This window comes from Montipora foliosa, chromosome 11, assembly GCF_036669935.1.
Source record: "Montipora foliosa isolate CH-2021 chromosome 11, ASM3666993v2, whole genome shotgun sequence".
Lineage (NCBI taxonomy): Eukaryota > Metazoa > Cnidaria > Anthozoa > Scleractinia > Acroporidae > Montipora > Montipora foliosa.
Window position 1 is genome coordinate 47,113,819 of NC_090879.1, and position 22,500 is coordinate 47,136,318.

General features: G+C 39.8%; 1 pseudogene; it reads left to right on the forward strand.

The window, feature by feature from the left end:
* The first annotated feature begins 15,864 nt into the window (after window positions 1-15,864).
* Window positions 15,865-19,023, forward strand: LOC137975478 (uncharacterized; annotated as a pseudogene).
* The last annotated feature ends 3,477 nt before the right edge of the window (window positions 19,024-22,500 follow it).

The following is a 22,500-nucleotide window of genomic DNA, read 5'->3' on the forward strand; positions in this document are numbered from 1 at the left end:
GTTAACACATACAACGAAGGGTATGCATCTGTTGTGTCTCCGTTTCTACGACGCATTCCAATAAGGCACTATGTATTATCACAGGGATTGCAGGGGCACCATTTGGCGTTGTTAAGGCAAACCAGTAGTTTATTGAACGACACAATTTATCGTTGATCACCCTAGGATAGTTTGGAATCCACTCTTCACTTACAGCACTTGCCACTTGACCTGATATTAATGAATTGTCATCACTCTCATCGCTACCGTCTTCCTCTTAGTTTTATTTTTTTGCAGCTTTTTTGTGGCTTTGAGCCCTTATTGCTCCAAACAATAGCGCCACATTTTTTATTCCTGTGAAAAAAAAAAGGGGAAAATAGAAGAATACTAAGACTCTCAAGAAAACTCACGTCCTTTGTAAAAGCAAACAAAAATCAATCAACTTACTGATTCTTACTGCAAATTGCTTTCACACAAGTATGCCTGGTTTTACTTATATTCTTCGAAGCTCCTACTGTGCCCTTACAGCATTACATTCTCCTGTGATTATTGGACTTGCATAACACAAGGCCGTACTCTTGATTGCTTCACTGTTAAGTTCAAGACAAGGATATCTGGTTTTGTTCATGTTGCGAATGTTCGTTTTTGCTCTGGAGGCCTCCGAATTTATATCAAAAACGACTTGTGACATCTCAAGGAATAAAATTAATAAAGGTGTTTAATTTGAGGTCTCAAACTGCCGTTCAGCGACTTGTTCAATTGATCTCATTACCCAAGTGAATTTATAACAAATAATGAAGCGAGTGCACCAAAAATATTCTCTTTTGGGCATCTGAAATACACAAAGAGCCATTTGAGTAACAAGTGTAATGTTCGAATGTCATTCCATGACACTGTTTGAAAGAGAAGCAATTGGTAATCTAAGTCTATTTAAGCATCCCATGCTCAAGTTTAAAATTATTTCACACAACTTAGTATCTTAGTATTCTTCATACGTAAATGAGAAAGCAGTTTTTATGAATTGGTGTGAAGAATGTTCATTGCTCTCCTCAATTAGAGGAAATGTATTGATTTCCTTGTTTGGGAAACTAAGTGAGGGGTGTGGCGTTTGTAGATTGCATTCCACGGCACATTGCCTGCACTGTATGCCGTTTTAAAGAGTAGCACTTGGTAATGTACTCTTGTGATCTGAAGCACTTTAAACAACAGCAATAACAATGCTTTATTTACTCTAAACACTAAGTGACAAAAGTACCGTAGCTTAAAAAGTAGATATGCTTAAAGTTGAGGCAGGAGGAATTCCTCTGCTTTTTACGTGCAAAACAAAACAAGATTAAGGATTGAAAGAGATGTGTAAATAAGGTGCAAACACAAGGATACAGACCGAACCATATGAGCAGTGGATATTCAAAGGAGTTCAATGTTCAAAATGTTAGTTATCTCATGGAGTTTTCGAGTTGTTCAGAGAAGAGGTATTGCTTAATTTGTTTCGAAAATTGGGACACATTAAGAGTTTTCAAATAAGAAGGAGTATTAGAAATGTTTAGCATAAGGCCACGATGTATGTAAACGACGTCGATAATCATCAAATGAAAATTGCCCAATTATGTATCTGAGAAAAGTTTATGTTCCCTTGCTTTTTAGAGATGATGTTATAGAACTATTTCAAAACAGGCTTCTCTCGGTGATGTGAAGCCAACAGTGTAATCGAAATCCTAGCCCGCGTACAGGCATTAGTGTGTTTTGCGAGCGAGTTTTTAAGCCGCGCTATGCTCCTCCTTTCCCCTCCTACCCAGGACATTTGTTTGGCGGCACGCCACAGGAACTCCGAAATCTTAGAAACAAAAGAAAAGCTCACTGGAGAGCCTGTGTGAAGGCTACATAATTGAAAAACTTTAACGTTCCCAGAAGAGCTTTTCCCCCATAACTAAGTTCGACAAGGAAGAATTCGTTGACACTTTTATTGTTATGGTCATTCATTCTTTTGTTAATATAAGTTACTCACTCTCCAAGGTCTCGCTATCATATTTATCTAAAAACCGTCCAATCCTCCATCATCTGCATTGCTCTATTGCACATCTCGGTGTGCCTTCCTGCGCTTTCTTTGCAGCCTTCTCAGGTTTGGCCTTGACCTCGACGAGAACCTCTTCATCTCCGCTGTCTGTAGTGCTATCGTTGTTTGCATAACTAAACTTTGCACTAGCTCTGCGCTCCTCAGGGGTTATCGTTTTGGAGTAACGTTCTGTTCTGTCTTTAATCACGGTTGCCATGGCAGTGGTAGGGGATGCTGGTTCTGCAGGGGCCACAGAGGTGGAAGAGCGGGTGGCGGTACCAGACAAGGTGGCAGTGCTGGATGAGTTGGCAGTGCTGGGCGGAGTGGCCAGGGGCAAAGGAGGATTGACGGGTGTACCGGTGGCAACTTTCTTAACATTTTTCGTTACAATCCTCCGAAGTCGTTTCTTGGCTGCCTTTTCCGACGCTCCATGTTAGTACTTGTTCGTTTTGAAGAGTAATGAGAACTATGATAAACTTGCTCTGGGAAAATTTCGTTTCATTTTCGAGAAAAATGCAAATTACCGAGCAGCGCCGAAAATTCCGTTCGGACGAGTGAATTTTGTCCTCGCTTTAGAGGTGTGTTTTGGAAACCTGAAGCGCCACTGATCAACAATAATTTCAAATTCGTTTTCAACAATCTATTGACTGTAGTTCAGCCAAATTTCCGAGCAATCACGCTATTCTACATCTTCCAAATAATTATATTATCGGTGCATGTATTTTGTGTCCAGAAAAGCTGGTCTCACAAAAGATTCCCTAGCGAATGTGCTAGGTCTCTGAATCCTTCGAAACTGCGGCTACCAGATGTTAAAAGGAAGGTTTTTCAACTAATGTAAACAAATCTTTGGGCAATTGTGTGTGCGTGATGCTTCAAGTTTCGAAAGTGTGTTGAAATTGAATCGTTTGTGATCTTTGGCATCAAAACACAGCAGCATCGAATCCGTGTTTCTTTTGACTTGAAAATTCATAAAACCGCTTTAAACGGTGTTTAGAAAGTGAAATAATGACATTTTACATTAATGCTTACCTATTTTGTTTTTAAAATGGCATCTTTGTCGGTCTTTTGGACTGGATTGACCACCAAAAGTTATCGCGAACGTATCAGCACATGTCAGCACAATCACCACAGGACACCCAACAAGTACTCCCCTAGCAGTTTCAGATGAATTTCCGCAGAAATTCTTTGACTTGAGATTAGTAATTGCAATGTCAATAAATGTAGTCATGGGAGAGAAAAGCCTGCATTTTATTTATGCTCATCGTGCCAACAAGTATCTGTACGTTTTGCTGGTAATATTTGTATTTCTATCTACTGTCATGAAACGAGTACACTACCATACTCTATTTCCTATTTCAGGCTACATTTTTCAAATTAAATTATATCTTGCGTTAACACAACATCAGAAAGTGGAAAATTTACTTGCCGAAAGTTTCTCCGAAACGAAATGAGATCGCACAAAAAAACATGGATATCCGGAACTGGACAAAATACACTCTGACTTCGACCCAGGCCTAAAACATGAAAGAAGGATACACAGAATGATGGGTGGGGTCGCATATAATTTTTAATTCACCAAAGTAATGTGAGGGGTGCTTGAGAATTTCAATAAACATTATTAATAATATGATCATTAAAATTTATATTGTACTAGAATACACAATCCAAAAGACAATACTCGGCTGAAATGAACAGGTGCATGACTTTACCAATGCTTCCAGCAACTCTATGTATGGCTTCTTCCTTTTCTGCTTTATCTTTGCAGTGTCAATTTCGAAATGCTTGCAGATGTCCTGCAACATCGTTATCGAAAACTTTAAAAGTTTTGATGCAGCAGCCATTTCACAGATGTTGTAGGACTGATATCTGATTGGGTGTTGGATTGAGATCTCATTCATCACGTAATGACGCATCTTCTCAAGGTCTTTCTCAGCCATGGCAGAGAGCACATCGTCTTGGTCGTCATCATCATCAGTGAGGTTCAAGGTTGATGGAACTTGAATGGATTTTTTGGCGGATAGACGGGAAAAGAGGCCGGTAATCTGCAGTGATGTCAGGTATTCATCTCATTTGAAGAGAAAGGAACCATCAGCACTGCGCGCTTTTCTCATTGACTTTGACACGTCGCTGGCATCCGCTTTTCGTCCTGTCTCCTCACCAAAATGAAATAGGTCGCTGAGGTAGTTCTTTTGCTTTTCATTTAAACGTCTGCTTGTATCAGTACGCTTGACCGCCCATCCCATTTTTGCCAAAGGTACCTCCACTAATTCTTCAGAAGTGATGGCCTCATGATGCTCTTCAATAGATGCAGTCCCACTTTCGAGATTTTCAGCAAAGCGTAGCATTGCCATGTCAAGTAAAGACTCTCTCTCCAGGGTGTACTTGTGTCTTTCTCCGTCTAAATGTTTCGGAAGGGATGAAAATCTTTGAAAGCTTTTCACACATCCATCTTCAGGGCAAGTGAAAAGCGTATCATCGTCGGTGTCACTGCTGTCTTTAGTGGAGGAGATTGCCTTGTCCTTGCCTTTAATGACATGGTGTTGCCTGGGCGTAACGTCAGAGAACAGGAGGTCACTACCAAGCACGTCGCTTGTCTTGTTGAGGGATGGTAGTTCAGTAATTTCTTTTAGAGGAAACCCACTATAGGGAAGGTTTTTACCATCTCCAACTTGATAAGCTCTCCAAACCTTCATTTTTTCTTTGTCAAATTCGATGTCATTGGTAAGGCTCACACCCTCCCATTTTGGAAAAGGATCGGGGTCAGGAATAGTAAGGAGACCACAGAGTACAGTAGCAACACCACGTACACCACCACTGGATTCCATTGCTAATTTCATGTCTTCTGCATTTGATATGTCATGGCCGGAGTTAAGGTATGATCTCATGTGGTTCTTTATGGTAGCAGCTTTGCGATCGCATGGCCCCTTTCCGCCTTGAGGATCTGAAAAATCCATTCGCATGTTTATATTGTGCTTCACAGAAAGTTGCCGCACTCCAAGTATGGTGGCGGCACTGTGGTAGCATCCAGCGTTGTCTTGTCTGAAGCTCACTGATTTCAGCTCGGGCATTGCACTCTTCATCTTTTCAATCACATCATCTATGATGGGCAAGACACACAGGCTATCTTGATTGCTCTTCTGAAACACATGAACAAGAGTCAGAGTCTGAAGGATCTTGCCAGTGACTTTCCTCATTGCCACACTAACATGCCAAGAGAGACCACGCTTACCAAACCAGTCTGCTTGGCTCTCTCTGTATTTTCTTGGGATGAATTTCATTGCCCAGTCCATAACAACTAGGGCAGAGCTGTCATCTAGGGCACTCATGATGTCAAGGCGGGACTCATCTTGATTGATGGAACGTAAGATGTGTGCTTTCCAAGCTTCAATGTTCTTCTTGGACTGTGCCACTAGAAACTTCATTTCTTCTCTGTCTTCATACCTAATATCCGTCTTTTCTAGCTGCAACTCAACGTCTTGGATAACAGACGGAAACAGGATAATCTATCACAAACTAGATCATGCTGATGACTACATTTGGAAATGAAATCAGGGTCATTGGCAAGACTGAGGGCATTACTTCTGCAATGATCACGGACACTTGAGCTAGACGACACATGGACCTGAAACGATCGAGGCACCAGCATTACTAATAATCACCTACCTAAGGAATTTTGCTGCAAAGTTAAGTCCTCTTAGCATGTGGGCTACGGGATATCTGTAGTTGCTCTATTAGGTGGATATCGTATCAACACATGCCCTTTTATTGACACAAACTGTCATTAACAGTAGTTATTTGAAAAAGAAACTAGGATGCTGTGAGTAAATTAGGCACTTTGAACACTTTGTAAGGTAACTGAACTTATCAAAATTTCTCAGTTTTGCGAATCAACATCATCATATTGGTTAAACGAAGAATTTTTTTGGAAATATCACTGACCTTGTAATCGCCTTTTAAGTAACGCTTTGCCAGTTTCAGCTTTCTTGTTTGTTCCTTGGCCCATGAAAGACCACACCCGTAGACGTCACCAAGTTTATCCACAACTGCCATCAAGTCTTCAAATGATTTTGCACCTTCTGCAGAGAAGTAGTCTAAGCCCTGAAGCGAGGTACGGACAGAAGCAGAACAAACATCCAGTATCCAGCAAAGACTACTACGGCTCAAAGGTGAGTTAAACCCTGTCTCCACACAGTAACTCTGATACTGTTTAACAACCTGTTTAGGAATGGAGTTTCGTACGACGTTTGTAATCTTAATTTCACTGCCAGAAAGCTTCAACGTTTTCTCCCCGAACGGCAGGTCTTGTACCACTCTAGTACTTGAAATGAACGCCAAGAAATGGTCAAGCTTGTCTAGTGGTATTCTAATTCTGGCATGCTTTTGTAAAGGAAGTTCCGCAGCTCTTCCATGGAGCAACAGGTGGTGCCTCGCAATGTTGTATCTATAGCGAGAAATATTCGGAATCCACCTTTGAATAGTTTTGAAACTGACCTTATCGGAAAAGATCGAGAGAATTTGTCTGCGACTGCTCCAGTGACTGGCATTCTCATAGCATTCTGCTAAAGCTTCCAACAGTGAAGAATCTAAGGACTCCTCCTCTTCCTCCACCTCCTTGTCATTATCATTCAGTTTCCTATCTTTTAGAGCCCTAAAAATCATCTCAGAATTATTCGGAGCAATTTCTTCTAGGGTGGCGTAGACAACTTGCCAAGCTTTGCGCAAATAATGCCTCTTTGTCCGTCCTGCTGCTTCATACCATGGCGTCTGCATTGAGGTACGCACTGGACTTACGTCTCTTGTGACAAGAAAGCTGTTGAGCTTATCCTTTGGAGTAGATATTTCTTGAACATCATCCTCAGATTGGCTGATAACTGACTGGTCTGTAGCTTGGGACATAGCAGAAGGTGTAAATAGCGTTGATGGAGCTTCACTCATTGGAGTCATTGGAATACCTTGATGCTGCTCTGGGGTTGGGAATGAAACTTCAGGAAGGTCGTCCTGGAATGAGACGGTTCAATGGTTACAGTAACTCCAGTTTTTAATTAATAGAAACTTTGCACGATCTGGTCGCATGGTACAAAATATGCGACGCTGGGACGCAAGTTACGCAGTGGGATATCCAGAAGTAAGTAATTCAAACCAGTCAAGCTTGACCTTCCTTTGTTTTTGATGTGCCACTGTGTATCTTCAATCGCAGTATGGCGGATTTTGCACCATGTGACAGGGTCCTGCAACGGACCCATTGGCCACTTCATATGTAGCTCTTTCGTAAAATTTTCTCTTTTATTCTTATCATATTACGACCCGTTTAGTTTCTTATTAGCGGGACGAAGCGGCCTGGGACAGAGCCCCATACTTAAGAGAACATGGTCAACCTTTCTTCGTTTGGTTGTCACGTGATTGACCGAGCATACGTCCGTCAGTACAGATTCTGGGGGTGGGAGATGGGAGACTATGAAAGGGAAGGGAGGAGAGTCTTAGGAATGCGGCCTTTCTAGAATGGGCGTGAAGTTTTGTGGCGAGAAATGTCGCTTTAGTGCAGCTCACGTTTATCCCATTGACTATCACTTTTGAAAAAAGAATAAATGATTAATTCGACTATAGTCAAGTTTAAAACTCGAGTAGAAACTCGAGCAAAACACATTTCTGTTGTTGTGTCAACAAAAACAATAAACGGCAGAGAAAACATAACAAGCTGAGAACAGAGGGAAAGTGAGAGACAGAGAGGGAGAATTAACAGGAAAATAGCAAGCGAAGAATTTCGCCAACGAGAGCGCTTTATGGCTAGAGAGAGAAGGCGAATATCCCCTGCAAAGTGACTGGCTTCCTGTGCTTTAAGATGGACCGTTACAAAAGCGATGGGGGAAGCGAAAAATTCCCAAAATCCACCCCCTCCCCCCATCACTTTTTCTAATGGTTCATCCCCTAAAGTAGGAAGGCATTTGCAAACCTTAAGACCAGTGCATACTAAGGTGGTGGTAAAGGGCGATTTCTTGAACCGTAAATTGCTTGTTTTATTTCCCGTGCCATGTGAAATGGCCTTTTCCTGGTGAAACTTGGTAACTGTAGGAAGCCGTGATCTTTGATATTAATTATCTGTTAAATGAAAATAGGGTGTTCACCACGAGTTGGGATTTTGTTTTACGTTATTTTTAATTTAATTGTGAGAAAAATTATGAAAACAGCTGTAAATACAGACCAGTGATATGGATCAAATGTTCCATGAAACAGTTCGGTTAACAGTGCAGAGAAGCCTTTGACACGTGGCCGTTGTCTGGGACAGCCAACGTGGTGGAAACAAAACCGGAAAGCGTTTCGGAAGGTCTCGAGATTCCACCAAATGTAACTGTTTTCTTGAGTTTTTTATAGCAGACGGTGACAAGAAATCTTAATGCTTGAATAGAAAGTTATGTTATTTTCTTTTCCCTTGAAACGTGAAATCTAATGCTGACCAGTTCATTGTCCGTGAGATGAAGGCCCGCGAGCAGGCTACGTGAGATATAAAACGGTCATTCTATTTTCCAGGAAGGGTAGTCAATACCCTCTCCCTCTGCCATTTCACCAGAAAAAAAGCACGAGAAAATACATTGGAAGCAAGAAGCTGAAGAACCTTTGGGATGCCATCTCAGTAATTGATAATCGGTATGCTGAAAGAAAGATTGACAGGATAACATACTTGCAATGTTGTACCCTTTAACTGCACTTCTAACTCATCAACCTCTTTCTCGGGACTTGTCGATGTTTTAAGAGTTCTCATTTTATTGCGGCATGATCTGCAAATTCCTGAAACGGCAACCAACAAATTAATTCAAGAAATTCGAAGATAAGGCCCAAGTCGCACTAGAGGACAAAACTGATTACTTGTGTCAAAAATATATTTAATAGCACATTAATGAAACACCAAGTGCAACCGGTTTGTTTACCAAAGGACAAAATTTGGTCACGGGTGGAAAAATTTTAAAGATTCCATCGACTACCTCTGGAGCAGGCCAAACTGATGCAAATCTTGGAAAACAAAAGCGAGGGTGTTTTGAAGCGCAAATGATTTGACTGGTGATATGTAACAGAGTCTCCATGCAATAGACTTCGCGGTAAAATTAATTACGTTCTCATTTTCCAAAATCATGAATCCCGGTGACCAATTTTTTCTGTACGAATTGCAACAATTTTCACAATATCCATCAGGATGGATCTATCCTGGTTTGCCTGGCCGGAATTGCGTGATGTTTTGTTTACAAATTTTGCTTTCAAGTGCGACTGTAGCTTTCCGGACTAATGTTTTGTCATCGGCCGATTTCATTTTTGGATTTGTCTAAAGTAAATCTGAAATTGCCACCTAGTGCGACAAAAAAACATTTCATCTCAACCAATCTGACAAAACAGAGTGACGGACAACTTACCAGATCCAGCTTGAATAAACACGCCAGTCAATCTTAGCACCATTTCAGAGTCTTCTTTACCTACTCCTCTGTCTCCTTTTGGCCAGATTTTACTATGGCCTTTCCCGTGGTTGGATAAAGCAGGCGGTATTCTGCATCTGGTAGATGCCCTCGTCCATCCTAAACCTAGCTTTCCACGATGACGGGGACATATGGTCATCCTGTCCAAAGAACCTGGCATTTTAAAAACTGCGGCGTGACACAATATTAGGTCTATCTCGTTTTCTGGACCAGTAAACAAGTATGATGTCAGATGATTAGAAATATCTTTCGAACATGACGATAGCGGGATAACCTGAATTTCTTTCTTTCTATCTCTTACGTCAGAACCACATATTCCCCCAACTATTACCTTAAAGGAGCAGCAAACTTCCATATTCTCGAAGGACATTTATCGAACTGATACCAGATACACCAAGATAAGTGGAAACATAACTCGTGGTTGGTGCCCTGTGGTAATTGTGCTGACATGTGTTCATTCCTTCCCGATAACATTCGTCGGTCAATCCAGTCCAAAATATCGACAAAGATGCCATTTTAAAAGCAAAACAGGTAAGCATTAATTGGAAATGTTATTATTTCGCTTTCTAAACAGCGTTTAAAGCGGTTTTATGAATTTACAAGTCACGGCAAACATGGATTCGATGCTGCTGGGTTTTGATGCCAAAGGTCACAAATAATTCAATTTCAACACAGTTTCGGAGCTTGAAGCGTCACACACACACACAATTGCCCAAGGATTTGTTTACATTAGTAGGAAAACCTTCCTTTTAACATCCGGAAGCCACAATTTCGAAGGATTCAGAGACCAAGCACATTTGCTAGGGGATCTTTTGTGAGACCCACTTTGCTCGACACAAAATACATGCAACGATAATATAATTATTTGGAAAATGTAGAGTAGCTTGATTGCTCGGAAATTTGGCTGAATTACAGTCAATAGATTGTTTAAAACGATTTAGAAGTTATTGTTGCTCAGTGGCGTATCAGCTTTCTAAAAAACACCTCCAAAGCGGGGACAAAATTCACTAGTCCGAATTGAATTTTCAGCAGTGTTCGGTAATTTGCATTTTTCTCGAAAATGAAGGGAAATTTTCCCAAACCAACTATATCATAGTTCTCAGGAGACATTACTCTATCTACCTTGAAAGTATGAGCGAAATCGATTTTTCATCATTTGCCACGGATTTTTAAATTTTTACAGACATCCACTCTTAATGCATGTAAACGGTAAACATTGTTCACTATGACACGTTCGAAAAAGGTTTGTTCATGGAACGCTCTTGCAAAAAATATTAATCTAATGGCATGGTTTTGCTTGGTCTGCACTTTTTGTACATAGGTTTTCTAAGTGCTTCCCGAAGCTAATATGGCATATGAAATATGAGGATATATAAGGTGATAGTAGATTTGTTTTAACTGAGAAAATGTTAAGATACAGTTTGCATTGAGGAGAGATAGGGTGCGTTCCATTCAACCAAAATTTCCGGTTTGAATTACCAAAATGTCCATATGTCGATTGGAATGGTATTTTACACCTGACTGGAACTGCGTTTAGCATTTGTTGTTCTGAGCACAATTCATGGGTTTGAGATTATATAGAGAGAGCAAGCATGTTTGATATTATCCTTCTTCAGGTGGCTCATAACACCCTACAGAGATAATGGCCATTTAACTGTCCATCAAAGAAGGTTCAACGGATCTCAGGATCTACTGACTCTAAGAAATCGCTTGAAACAGGAAAATACTCTCTACCTCAAGGCAGTGCTTGCTAGGAATATTTTACGGATGTGTTGCAGTTAATTTTTGTTTTCAGTTAATTTTTATTTCAACTAGTTAGTTTTTTTCTAACTAGGTGATTTTATTTTGAAGTAGGTAAATTTTTCAAAAACTGAGTAAACTTTTTTCTCTCTGGTGCTATTTAAGGCCAACAAATTAAGGTCAAATGCTCAGCTGAGTGATTTGGGTTACTGAGCACTTATTTTAAATGATTAGCTTACATGTAAGGTTAGGGAGACTGCCTGCATTTTAGGAATCAGGGTTACGCACCATTTTATTTGAAACAGTTTGCATACCAGGAGGCGTATGACAACTGCAGACTGTCTATAAATATTGCTGATATTAAACAGTATTTAAGTCTAAGCACCCATTTGATTAGCGCTAATAAGCAGTATTTAAGTCTAAGCAACCATTTTAAAATAGTTAGCTTTCAATAACTGAGTTAGGATTAGTCTGCAGTCAGTGTACAAGTGCGAGACACTGCATTCCGTGCATGGGATTGGCATGTATTGTAGTGATTGGAGTAATCAATTATCTGAAGTGTTTAGTCTAAAACAACCGTTGTCTTTTGGTCATTGGGTTAAGAATATTGGTCCCTGGTTATTGGAAGTAAAGCATTCTTTGACTTGTATGATAAAGGGGTTAGATTGTAAAGAAGCTGTGGTGCTGTGTCGGTGGGAAAATGAAGTAAAGGAAAGGGTTTATCAACTGAAGTTGATATGGGAAATTGACCACTGTGAAGAAATTTGAAAGCTGGTATTTTGATTGTTAGCCCTTCCTCAGAGCTAGTATGACTACTACTCACATAGTAGGACTACTTTTTGAAATGAAAAAACAGTGATATTTTTTTATGATTCCTTTGGAAATATAACTTGTTTAATACAACATTGATAAATATTGCTCTCTCAGATTTTCAATTAACAAGAGCAGTATACTACCGGAAAGTAACTACATTACAATAACGTTACAATGGTATTATTATTTGGTACTGTTACAATATGAATAAACTTCAATTTACCTTGAAAGAAAATTTGTTTACTCATTTTGCAAAATGGCTTGTTTACATGCTACAGATCCAATCTAATGAGAGAAATAAGTGATTGGAGTTTTCTAAACTTGGTCACTACTTGGGCAGAATGTTTGTTTTTATATCAGTTACTTTTCCTAAAAGCAACTACTGTTGGGATACAATGGTGACCTTTTACCATTCAGTCAATCTCTATCAAAGATAGGAATTTTGAAGCTGCCATTGGTTGGTGGGCACTTTCTAAGCATGGAATAAGCACATTTTAACACTTGTGTTAACAACTTGCTGGCTGATTTCTGCATAATTTCTTGAAGCCACTTTGTCCTTGTGTCCTCTGTGAGAAATTCAACTGTGTACTTGGGACAAGATTTGAAACAGTTCCCATTTTAGAGCTACTTCCTTGATGTTTGCCGTTGCTGTAAGCCCATTTCTTATAAGTTATCATCTGATGTTCCCAGTTTGTAATTGTTTCTGCTCGTGGTTTGCGTACAGCTCTACATTATGGCCCATGCATCAACCCTTTGACTTCAATCACTTTCAGTAAAGTTTGGAAAGTGACTAACAAAGACACAATCACCATCCTTAAAATCCATGAACACACACTTGTGCTTGATTTTCCTGATTGGTATAACTTGAATGTCTTCCTCTCTGAATAAAAACGAAATAACTAAGATAAATAACTTTATGTAGCTTGTTGGGATGACTAACCGCTTGTCCCCTGTTTCTCATATGATAGCAAATAAATTCGACTGCATCATTCCTGTGCGGGCTAACTGGCTGAGCACACAAACTACTAATTGGAAGGTCTAAGGTTAGACTCCTTATAGGAAGAAGTTCAAACGTTTGCCTGTGTCACTCACTGAACAACACATCATTCTCATTCTGATTTTAATTAGCTGGAAATAGCTTCGTTAAGACCCCTCTAGGTCGCCACAGCTATTGAACAAAAAGTAAAAGGCTTTCTTGAAGATACCAGTCACTTGCTCCTTATACAGTAGCGTTTTCCTTCCATTAACTCTACAACCACATCACACTGGGGTATATTATCTTTAATAATTATTTTTTGAAATGGAGGTGAATAGCGGCAGAATATTTACCGAGATTGAAGAGAATAATTGTTTTAGTATATTCTCACAAAGTGATCTCAACAACATTTGCACAAGAAAACCATCCAAAGTTGATTTAATTGACAAGTCAATTCATGCGTGAAAGTGTTTACACAAGCTTCAAACATCTAAATAACCTTCGTTAAAATCCTTGTCACAAACAGCAAAATGGTCATTTACATTGTAACACCGTTTAAATCAGCAATCTAAATTGAACGTCTGCTTGTTGAAACATGCATTTTCACCATTCAATCAAAGTTTTAGAGGTTCATGTGAAATGGAAATTGAAAGTGCAGTTGATAAAGGATCCACACGAAATGGTGACTCTAATTGAGGCGAGCTTCGGTTTGTTGTAAAATGACTCGTCTTGTTTCCTTGCAGCCATGTAGAACTTTCTTAATCATTTTTTTAATTCCTCGATTTCAGTAACAAATTCGTTTTGCTGGGCGACCAGCCCTACAAAAGAGAATTTCTCCGAGTGAAACAAATTGTTGTTATTGGTTCAGCAATAATTATCTGGAAAAACGAAGTCAAACACTGATTGGCAAAAGTATGAACTCCTCTCTTCCCTTTGAAAACTTGCAGGTCAGATTTTGTGGTCCTTTTTGTATTCTGTAGCACAGCATCATCTTGTATTCTCAATATCTCCGATTCAGAAATGCTGGCTAGTTTACACCGGTCATTTTGTTTTGTTTGGATCAAGCATTATTCACTCTGTAGGGAGTGAATAATGCTCAATTACGCCGTGATAAGGAATCAATCAGATTTCTTGAAACACCAAGATCACTGAGTGAGTATACACCAAATTTCATTATTCCCTTCTTCTTTAGTCTACACAACACTACTTTGGCATGTACATGTACCTTGGCCTTTGCATGGCTTGAATTTGTTCCTGTATTCTTGCAATCCCAGCTTTTTCAATTAGCTGGAAATCTTGCTGAGGTTGCAGTTTCTTTACAACAGCCAAGTGCTGCTCCCTGCTGCACTTGCAGAAGCCAACACAGGTACTTTGATAAATGGGTGTATGTTTCAAGAAGTGCTGAATTTGTCCACATGCTCTCTTCTTATTATTGTCTTCATACGTGACAATGTAACTGTTTCGTCTGAAGACACGTCCATACGACTTTGAGTGAAACACTCCATCATTAATTATTGCTCTTTTAAAAATATGACACCAGAGAAAATATGACTCGCCAGAGCAGTCTCGGACTGCATTCTCCAAATGCTCGGTAATTTCCATGTCTGAAAAGGCACCAAGAAGGTGTACCCCATCTTCAAGCTTTGTTGACCTGAATAGATAGTAAACAAAAGCACATTATAGTGCCATAAATTTATGGTGAAGCATTATTTTGTAACTAAGGTCCTTATAAGACATTCCAAAGACAAAATAATTTTGTAAATTGGAAAGGAGTAGTTACAAAGAACCTAAGAAGACAACTGTTTATCAGTATTGGGGTAGATATAAAAAAAAACTTTCCTCTTTACCATTAAATTGCGAGCTTGTTACATACAGTGCAAATAAACTTTAAACCAAGGTACAACATACCTTTTTTTCTTTGCCAAACTTCATTCTTCTGTACAACAAGTGACTGTCCATTTGTTTAGCAAGGTCCGGAGTATCCTTTACAGCAGAGATGGAGCATGCAATCTAAATGGAAAATATTCTTATTAGTTCCTGAGGTTCAATGTAATGAATATGCATAGCCCCCCCCCCCCCAAAAAAAAAAAACACATACAAGTACTGGCATACACATATTTAATTGTTTGCTCACCTGCATATCGATGTTCTGTGTCCCGTGGAACAAAGCAGTCAGCTCGCCATTTGCATCTTCAAACTCAAATGCAGAGTTTGCCCATGATCATGGACTGATGAGTTGATGAGTAGTAGATTATGGACATTCATAGACATGTGGCGCTCATCTGAAAAGCATCCAGAAATCAATTCTTGTCATATCCATATTGTGTCCATATGATCATTACAATTATATTATTATCACTGGCATTACAACTAACTGTTTGGGCCTGAAAACTAAACAAACCAAGAAATTGCAAGATTCAAATAATCTTTAATCAGACAAAACTTAAGTGTTGTTGTGCATCCATTCTGCATGGCAAAACAAAAATTGAGTTTGATTCCGATCCATTTGGTCTTTAAGTCCCCTGAAACTCACCGTAAAGGGCATCAAATAGCATCACAAATTTTCCAATAGGTTTTCCACTCAGGTTGAGATCTTCTGGACAAATGGTCTCTTGGTTGACCAGCCAAATACCAAATGCAAGGAGCATAAAGTGATGCAGAGAAACTTGTGGTAGAATACCAATCAGGCAAGGAATGCTATTCTTGGTTTTCACGTGACGTCACAGTACTTTCCAAATATGGACGTTCGCCATATTTGTGCCCCTCGAAGTGTGAAATTATATGGAAACGTAAGCCTTCTCTGGGTAGTTCTCGCGTTTTTTGAGCTGTTTTGAGGATTTGGTATGGATTTATCCCCAAAAATTGAGGAAGAAGAAATAAAGAAGTTTAGCAGCAAGATTCCTGTGCTTTCAGAGTATGCCACGGCCTTGGAAAGCCATGTAACTCTGTGTTACCTAAAGAAAATTTCGGTTGTGGGTATTGACCATTTCATTATCCCATGTGAGGAGTTCAATCCGGAATGTTTGCCACCAATCGAACAGTCCGATTTTTTTGGTTACCTAGTTCTTCAGACAAGCTACTACACGAACGACCAGTTCAAGAATTATAGGAGTCTAGAAGCGTATAATCAAGTTGTGTCAGGGTTTGTGGCTAAGTGGTGCATCTAGCCCTCCACCGTCGTCCAGTTTTGTCAGAATCTCGTCGAGACCTTGGTTTTTCGCAAGGCTAGTTGCTGTGATGGGTTTAGTGTCCGCTGGTTTCGGGGTCAAATCTGGTGCTCTCAGTCCCATCACGGCTTTGGCCAGCAGCTTAGTTAGCCCCTTTGTGAGGCCAAGCTCGGCAATGTCGTCTGGTGTTAGCAGCCTTAAAGCTTCCGCAACATGGAGGTCCTGATCTTTTAAAATCTCAGCTGTTTTTGAAGATATGCCTTTTGCCTCGCACCACAGAGAAAATTCAAATTTTGACATTCTTTTAGCTAAAACTTACAGCTCTAATGTTTTCGCAAACGCTTGCTAAATAAACTGACACTTGGGTTCAGTGAAATACGCATTAGTACAGTAACTCTATACATACCTCGGATAACATAATTTCCCACTGCAGAGATAACGCCAGAATTTAAACTATGATAAACAAAGTTTATCTAGCACGATAATTTCCGGAAAGTACATTGTTGCAGCTAAAGTGCGACATTCACAGCGGATGAACAATCCACTCGTGAATGTATGGATTATAACTGAGAGTGAAGGTGCAATAATTTCTGCTCACTGTTCAGGTTGTAAAGCTGGGCTAGGCGAATCATGCTCGCATGTTGCCAGCGCCATGATGTACATCGATTGCTGGGCACGAATCAATGGAAAGATGGCATGCACACAAGTGAAATGCTCATGGCTCCTGTCAACGTACGTGAATAAGGTAACCTATGAGAGAGTTAGGGATATTGACTTTACCTCTGCGAAAAAGCTCAAAGAAAACCTTGACATTAAAATTGACTCCCTCGATCAAAACAAAGTGGCTTCTCAAGAACGTCAACCAAATTGTCATGCACAAACTGCTATTCCTTCGCAGCTGGCTTCAACAGAGGACATGAACAAATTTCTGGCAGCACTTAATCTGTGTGAAATAAAACCTGTGGTGCTTAGTGTAATTGACCCATATGCTGAGCAGTTTGTTGTTAAAAGTCGGAATGTGCCAGTCCTATCAGATCTTTATGACCTGAACAATTTAGAACTTGATTATCCAGAATTGTTGCAGAAGTGTGTAGGTGTCAAGATTATATTGTCAGATGAGGACATTAAAATAGTTGAACAGGACACAAGAGAAGAAGCAAAGGGCCCAGGATCTTTAGACATTGAGCAGGAAGAATCGGAGCCTCTGTAAGTGGTGCTGTCTATCACAGCAATATAGCACAATATATAATAACCACAGTAAAGCATAACCCTGTTTGTTACCCACATCTGTATAAAGTTAACAGCAACGCAATTAGACATGGCTGCAAATATGACGAATACGCTATTAAGGCATACAAAACACATATGCAGAAAAGACATGTTAACAAGCAATATCCATTCCTGCATGCCACACCTGATTTCCTAACTTCTTGCGATTGTTGTGGGTTGGGATGTGGTGAAGTAAAATGCCCCATTTGTATCCAAGATGGTGACTTTGACAAATATGTTCAAGAGAAGAGCTCTTGTTTGGAAAACGTCGATGGTACCTTACTGTTGAAAAGAAAACACAATTATTACTTCCAGGTACAGCAGCAGTTGTTTACTCTGCCAGACAGAGAGTTTAATGACTTTGTTGTCTGTGCAATTGACTCTGATAAAAATGCACACCTTGTAATTGAGAGAATGTATCCTGACCCGGAGCACTCAAACACAGTCTTACCAAAACTTGAAGCACTTTGGAGAATTTGCATTCTTCCAGAGATCCTGGGGAGATAGTTTACAAGGAGGTGTGATGTGCTTACAAGTGTTCCTGATGACAATGGTATTTGCTTTTGCAGAGGCCAAAACAGTGAAAATGTGGTTTCTTGTAGTAATGTAGAATGCCCTTACGAAAGTTTCACATGGCATGTTTCTCTCTCAGTAAGGTGCCAACACTGAAATTATGGTACTGCCCGCACTGCTGTAGGCTACCACAGTTTAAGCAAAGCAGAAGGTCAATGAAAGGCAAGCAACCATCTGCAGTGAACCAGACTGCCATGATATGTTGCAGCATTTGCATTTGTAATACTAAGGCAACCCCAACTGACAGACTACTAGAGTGCCATGGTACAGCTTGTGAAAAGGGAAAGTTTTTTCATTTGAGTTGTTTGGGGTTTAAAAACATGCCAAACAATTCTAAGACAACATGGCAGTGTGAGTATTGCAGACGAAAACCAAATTCCAATTCAAAGTTTGTTGAAATTACCACTTCTGCTTCTTCTGCTACCCATGCATCCCCAGTAACCCCAATGGAAATAGCTGCGACTGTGGCAAGTGATTCCAATAGTGACAGTGAAGATGAAATTTCTATCACTAAGGAAACACTGTGGACAAATTTAGGGCCCTAGCAAACCTAGATGATTCAGACTATGACATTATTAATGATTTGTCTGGGTGGCTCACCTGTGACATTGTTCAAGCAGTACAAGTGTTACTACAAGAATTAAACCCATTGCTGAAGGCCTACAGCGTCCAACCCTTGGACCCATACGAAACTTTGATATAGTTTCAGGGAAATTTATCCAAATTCTCCATACAGGCAGTGATCACTGGGTCTGTGTTAGCTCTATAGAATGTTTGCCTGGCAAGGTACACCTTTATGACAGTTTATTTCATGATGTCATAAGCAAAGAGATAGAGGAGTAGACAAATGACTTGCTAGGTGGAAATTTGATTGAACTTCAATTTGTTCTAGTTCAGCAGCAGACTAATAACAGTACCTGTGGGGTGTTTGCTATTGCCTTTGCTGTTTCTCTTGCTTTGGGGACAAATCCTAAGGCAAGGCACAAAAATTAAGCATGTTTCCTGTTTTTCAACTTTCTTTTTTATTCAGTGACTCAAACCGCCTAGTAAAGTTACTTACTTTATGTGGGCAAACAATTGCTCTGAAATATAGCTAATTGTACATGTAAATATGCTTTGGTATCCAGAGCTCTATTACTGCTTCAGGCCCAGTTCCTGGAAGGCATATTCGGCATGTACTAAAACCAGGAACACTGGAACACACCGGTACATGCCAGCATATTCCAAAATTAGAATAATGTAATTCACAGTATTATTTACCTTTCTATTAGTGCTCTACAGTAATGCTTTTTTGTTATCACAAGTGGATCTCTGAGTAAAGTCTCAAATTTTTATTCTCGGTTTTCTGTCACGTGACACCGATCATGCCAACGGTTGTTATTTGCTAACCCTGCAAATGTAAACAAATCTAAGGCGCGAATGTGTGAGTTTGTGGTTGGTTGCGGGAGAAAAAGCATGAAATAAATAGTCATTTTACAAAACAAGACAAGAATGTTTTTATCCATGCAAGAACATATAATGACAGAAAAACTCACCCATTAATATTACAACTTATCACTTATTTTTGCATACTAACAAATTCAAAGGGTAAAATATGGCCATGACTTGTCATTTCAAACCTCCAAATGATGACTAACAAAGACAGGGCTAATCATAGGATACTATTGGAGGACATAAATTCACAAGAGCAAAGCAAACCCTTAATATCTGGTCAATTATAGGAACCTGGGAATCTGGTGGTTCATTAGCACTACCCCTAAGAAAGTCTGTTGGTAGGGTACCTTCTAAAATTGTGTATTTGTTACGCAGCAGCCCAATCACCCTTTCGACATGAATCCGCACATTCGCAATTCCTCTGGTCTTTTCGACATCTATTGGGTCAAGTTGTGCCTTCCCCGTGGTAAATGCTGGAATAGCAATTTCAGCCTGTTTTAATCCCATGCTCTCACTGATGGTGAAGCCTCTGTCTGCCATGACCATGTCTCCTGGTAAAAGTTTGTTGAGAAATCCACAATTCTCAGTCAGAAACTTGTCAGAGGTTCTACCTCCCCATGCCTCAAAAACAAATGAAATAGATCCTTCAGGGTGATGCCTGGCCGAACGAAGTGCCAAAAAAAACCCCTTTAATTTCTGTCTTCTGTTTTCAAACCGAAACATTCTGGCCGAACGAAAATGCCAAAACAGAACCGCCATAAAACTAAAAAATGCTAACTTTATACCAAGAAGGTGATGAAAAAACTAGCTGATCTGCATATATAACGAGGCGAAGGCGCAAAAGCAAGATTATACAAAGGAATCTATGGCTAGAAATACAATGAGCTCGTAGGTGTTAAGGAGCGCTAGGGCTACAACGCGAAATATGTGAAAATACAATGACAAAAAGCTGTTTACAAAAAATCGAAACTATTCCTTCTGTTCACTGCCTATTAATACTTTTATGGTGTTATGATGAAAACCTCAAAGCAGTCGATGATCACAGTAACCTTGTTGCCAAAGGCATACCTGAAACACATTGGCATTGTTTTCCAGAGATTTCCTCTCTCTGGCCAGTAAACAAGCTGACACAACCTGTAGTCCATGGCAATTATCCACGCCCAGAAGATCCGTGAAACAGTTGCTACCGATACCAAGAAACGGTAGGCCAGATCCTGAAAAGGGACGTTGAGCCGCAGCTTTATCAAAACAATAATAAATTCCTGTAATGGATCCAATGTCTGGGTACGTCGACTCACATAGGACGCCACATAGTTCAATGTTGCGACAAGAATTTGGTAGGATGGTAACCCTGTATAAAAGGGAACTTTATCATCTGATCTGAAATACTCTCTGTCCGGAGCTTGATAAGTTGTTCTGTAAAACATGTAGGCGAACTCCTCAGTCTGTGTTTCGGCGTCTTTTAAAGGGTCTGGGACGCTTTCTTCGGCTTGGTTTTCAGCATCGCTTGTGGCACAACTAGTGGAACAAGAGGGCTCTGATAGCTCCATTTCAGGCGTATTGGCAATTGCAAGACCAGTTTCTTCTTCAACATCTTCTGTTGAGGTACTTGTGTTAGCCTCTGTGAAGTTGATATCAACAATAAGATCGCCACTCACATTTAGATGTTTTCTCTTCTGGGCAACTTCCAATTCTTTTCATTCAATGGCGCATTTCCTGCATTCTTTCGCTCTTTCAGCCCTTTCTTCCGAAGCCTTCTGTTTTTGATCTTTCTGTTGGTCTCCCTTAAATTCCATTTTACCGAGATTTAGAGTTGGAACCCAATCTATATTGTCCTTGTCCCATGTAGCTGCGGGCTTCCCTGAAATGAAATGACAATCACGGACACGCTCGCCTTCAAGGATGTTCTTCTTTGCAGTATGGCCATGACTCACCGCCGAAATCCATCGATTTCTTCTCTCCCGCGTCTTCGCCTTGATTTGTGATAATCATGGGTATTTTACTGAGTTTTGCCTTGTGAATCCCGCTTTTTCTTCCGCAACCGACCACAATACAGAGAACCATCTCGAACTCACACACTCGCGCCTTACATTGGTTTAAATTTGCGGGGCACAACGATGGTGGATAACAACCATTGCCATGGTCGGTGTCACGTGAGTGAAAACCGAGAATAGTGAAAATTTCGGTACTCCGTTGCTGTGGAAATAATGTATTCAATTGACAATGGTAACTTATGGATCACTTAAAGTAAATCTTTTGCAGTGTTCTCACTTCCCATTGATTGATCCATAAATTACACAGATACTGTAATCCAGATTTAACGCCCATCCCCAAATATGCACCCACAAGACCCTCATCCAGTTACCTTGGAATTCTTAAACATAGTGAGGATATTTTTTTCTCAACCTTTTTTCCATCTTTTCACTATAGTATGATTAATTGATTAATTAATTATTTATTTATAATAGCCATGCAACGACATTGTCCAAGTAATAATAACAATAATACTAATACTACTATAATAATAATTTAATACTTCTATTGCACGCATTCCATACAATGATCACCTATGCGATAGTGACAATAGCAATAAAACTTATCTAAATGTCCAATTTATGTATGAAATTATGATAAGAGCTGTATATAAGTTAGGTATAAAATTATAATAATAGTATTGCAAATAAAAGCTATAGTGAGATGTCTATTTCTATTAATAAAAAGCAGCCATAAAGAGATCCAGAGTGAAGGTGCAGCTACTGAAAACGATTGATTGCCCGTTGTCTTCTTAGTTTTATGCTTGAATAAGACAAGGACACGACTATTGGTGGATCGCAACTTATACTTGGACTCAGATTGTAACTCAGCTAGATTGGTAACCTTGTACTGCGTACGCTCCTTAATTGGAAGCCTGTGCAAATCAAGAAGTAGTGGCATGCCACACAGCAAGCTAGCCTTGTAACAGCATTAAAGACGCGTTGACAAACAGGAAGACCATACAACAAACTGTTGCAGTAATCTGGGTGTAACGTGAATCGT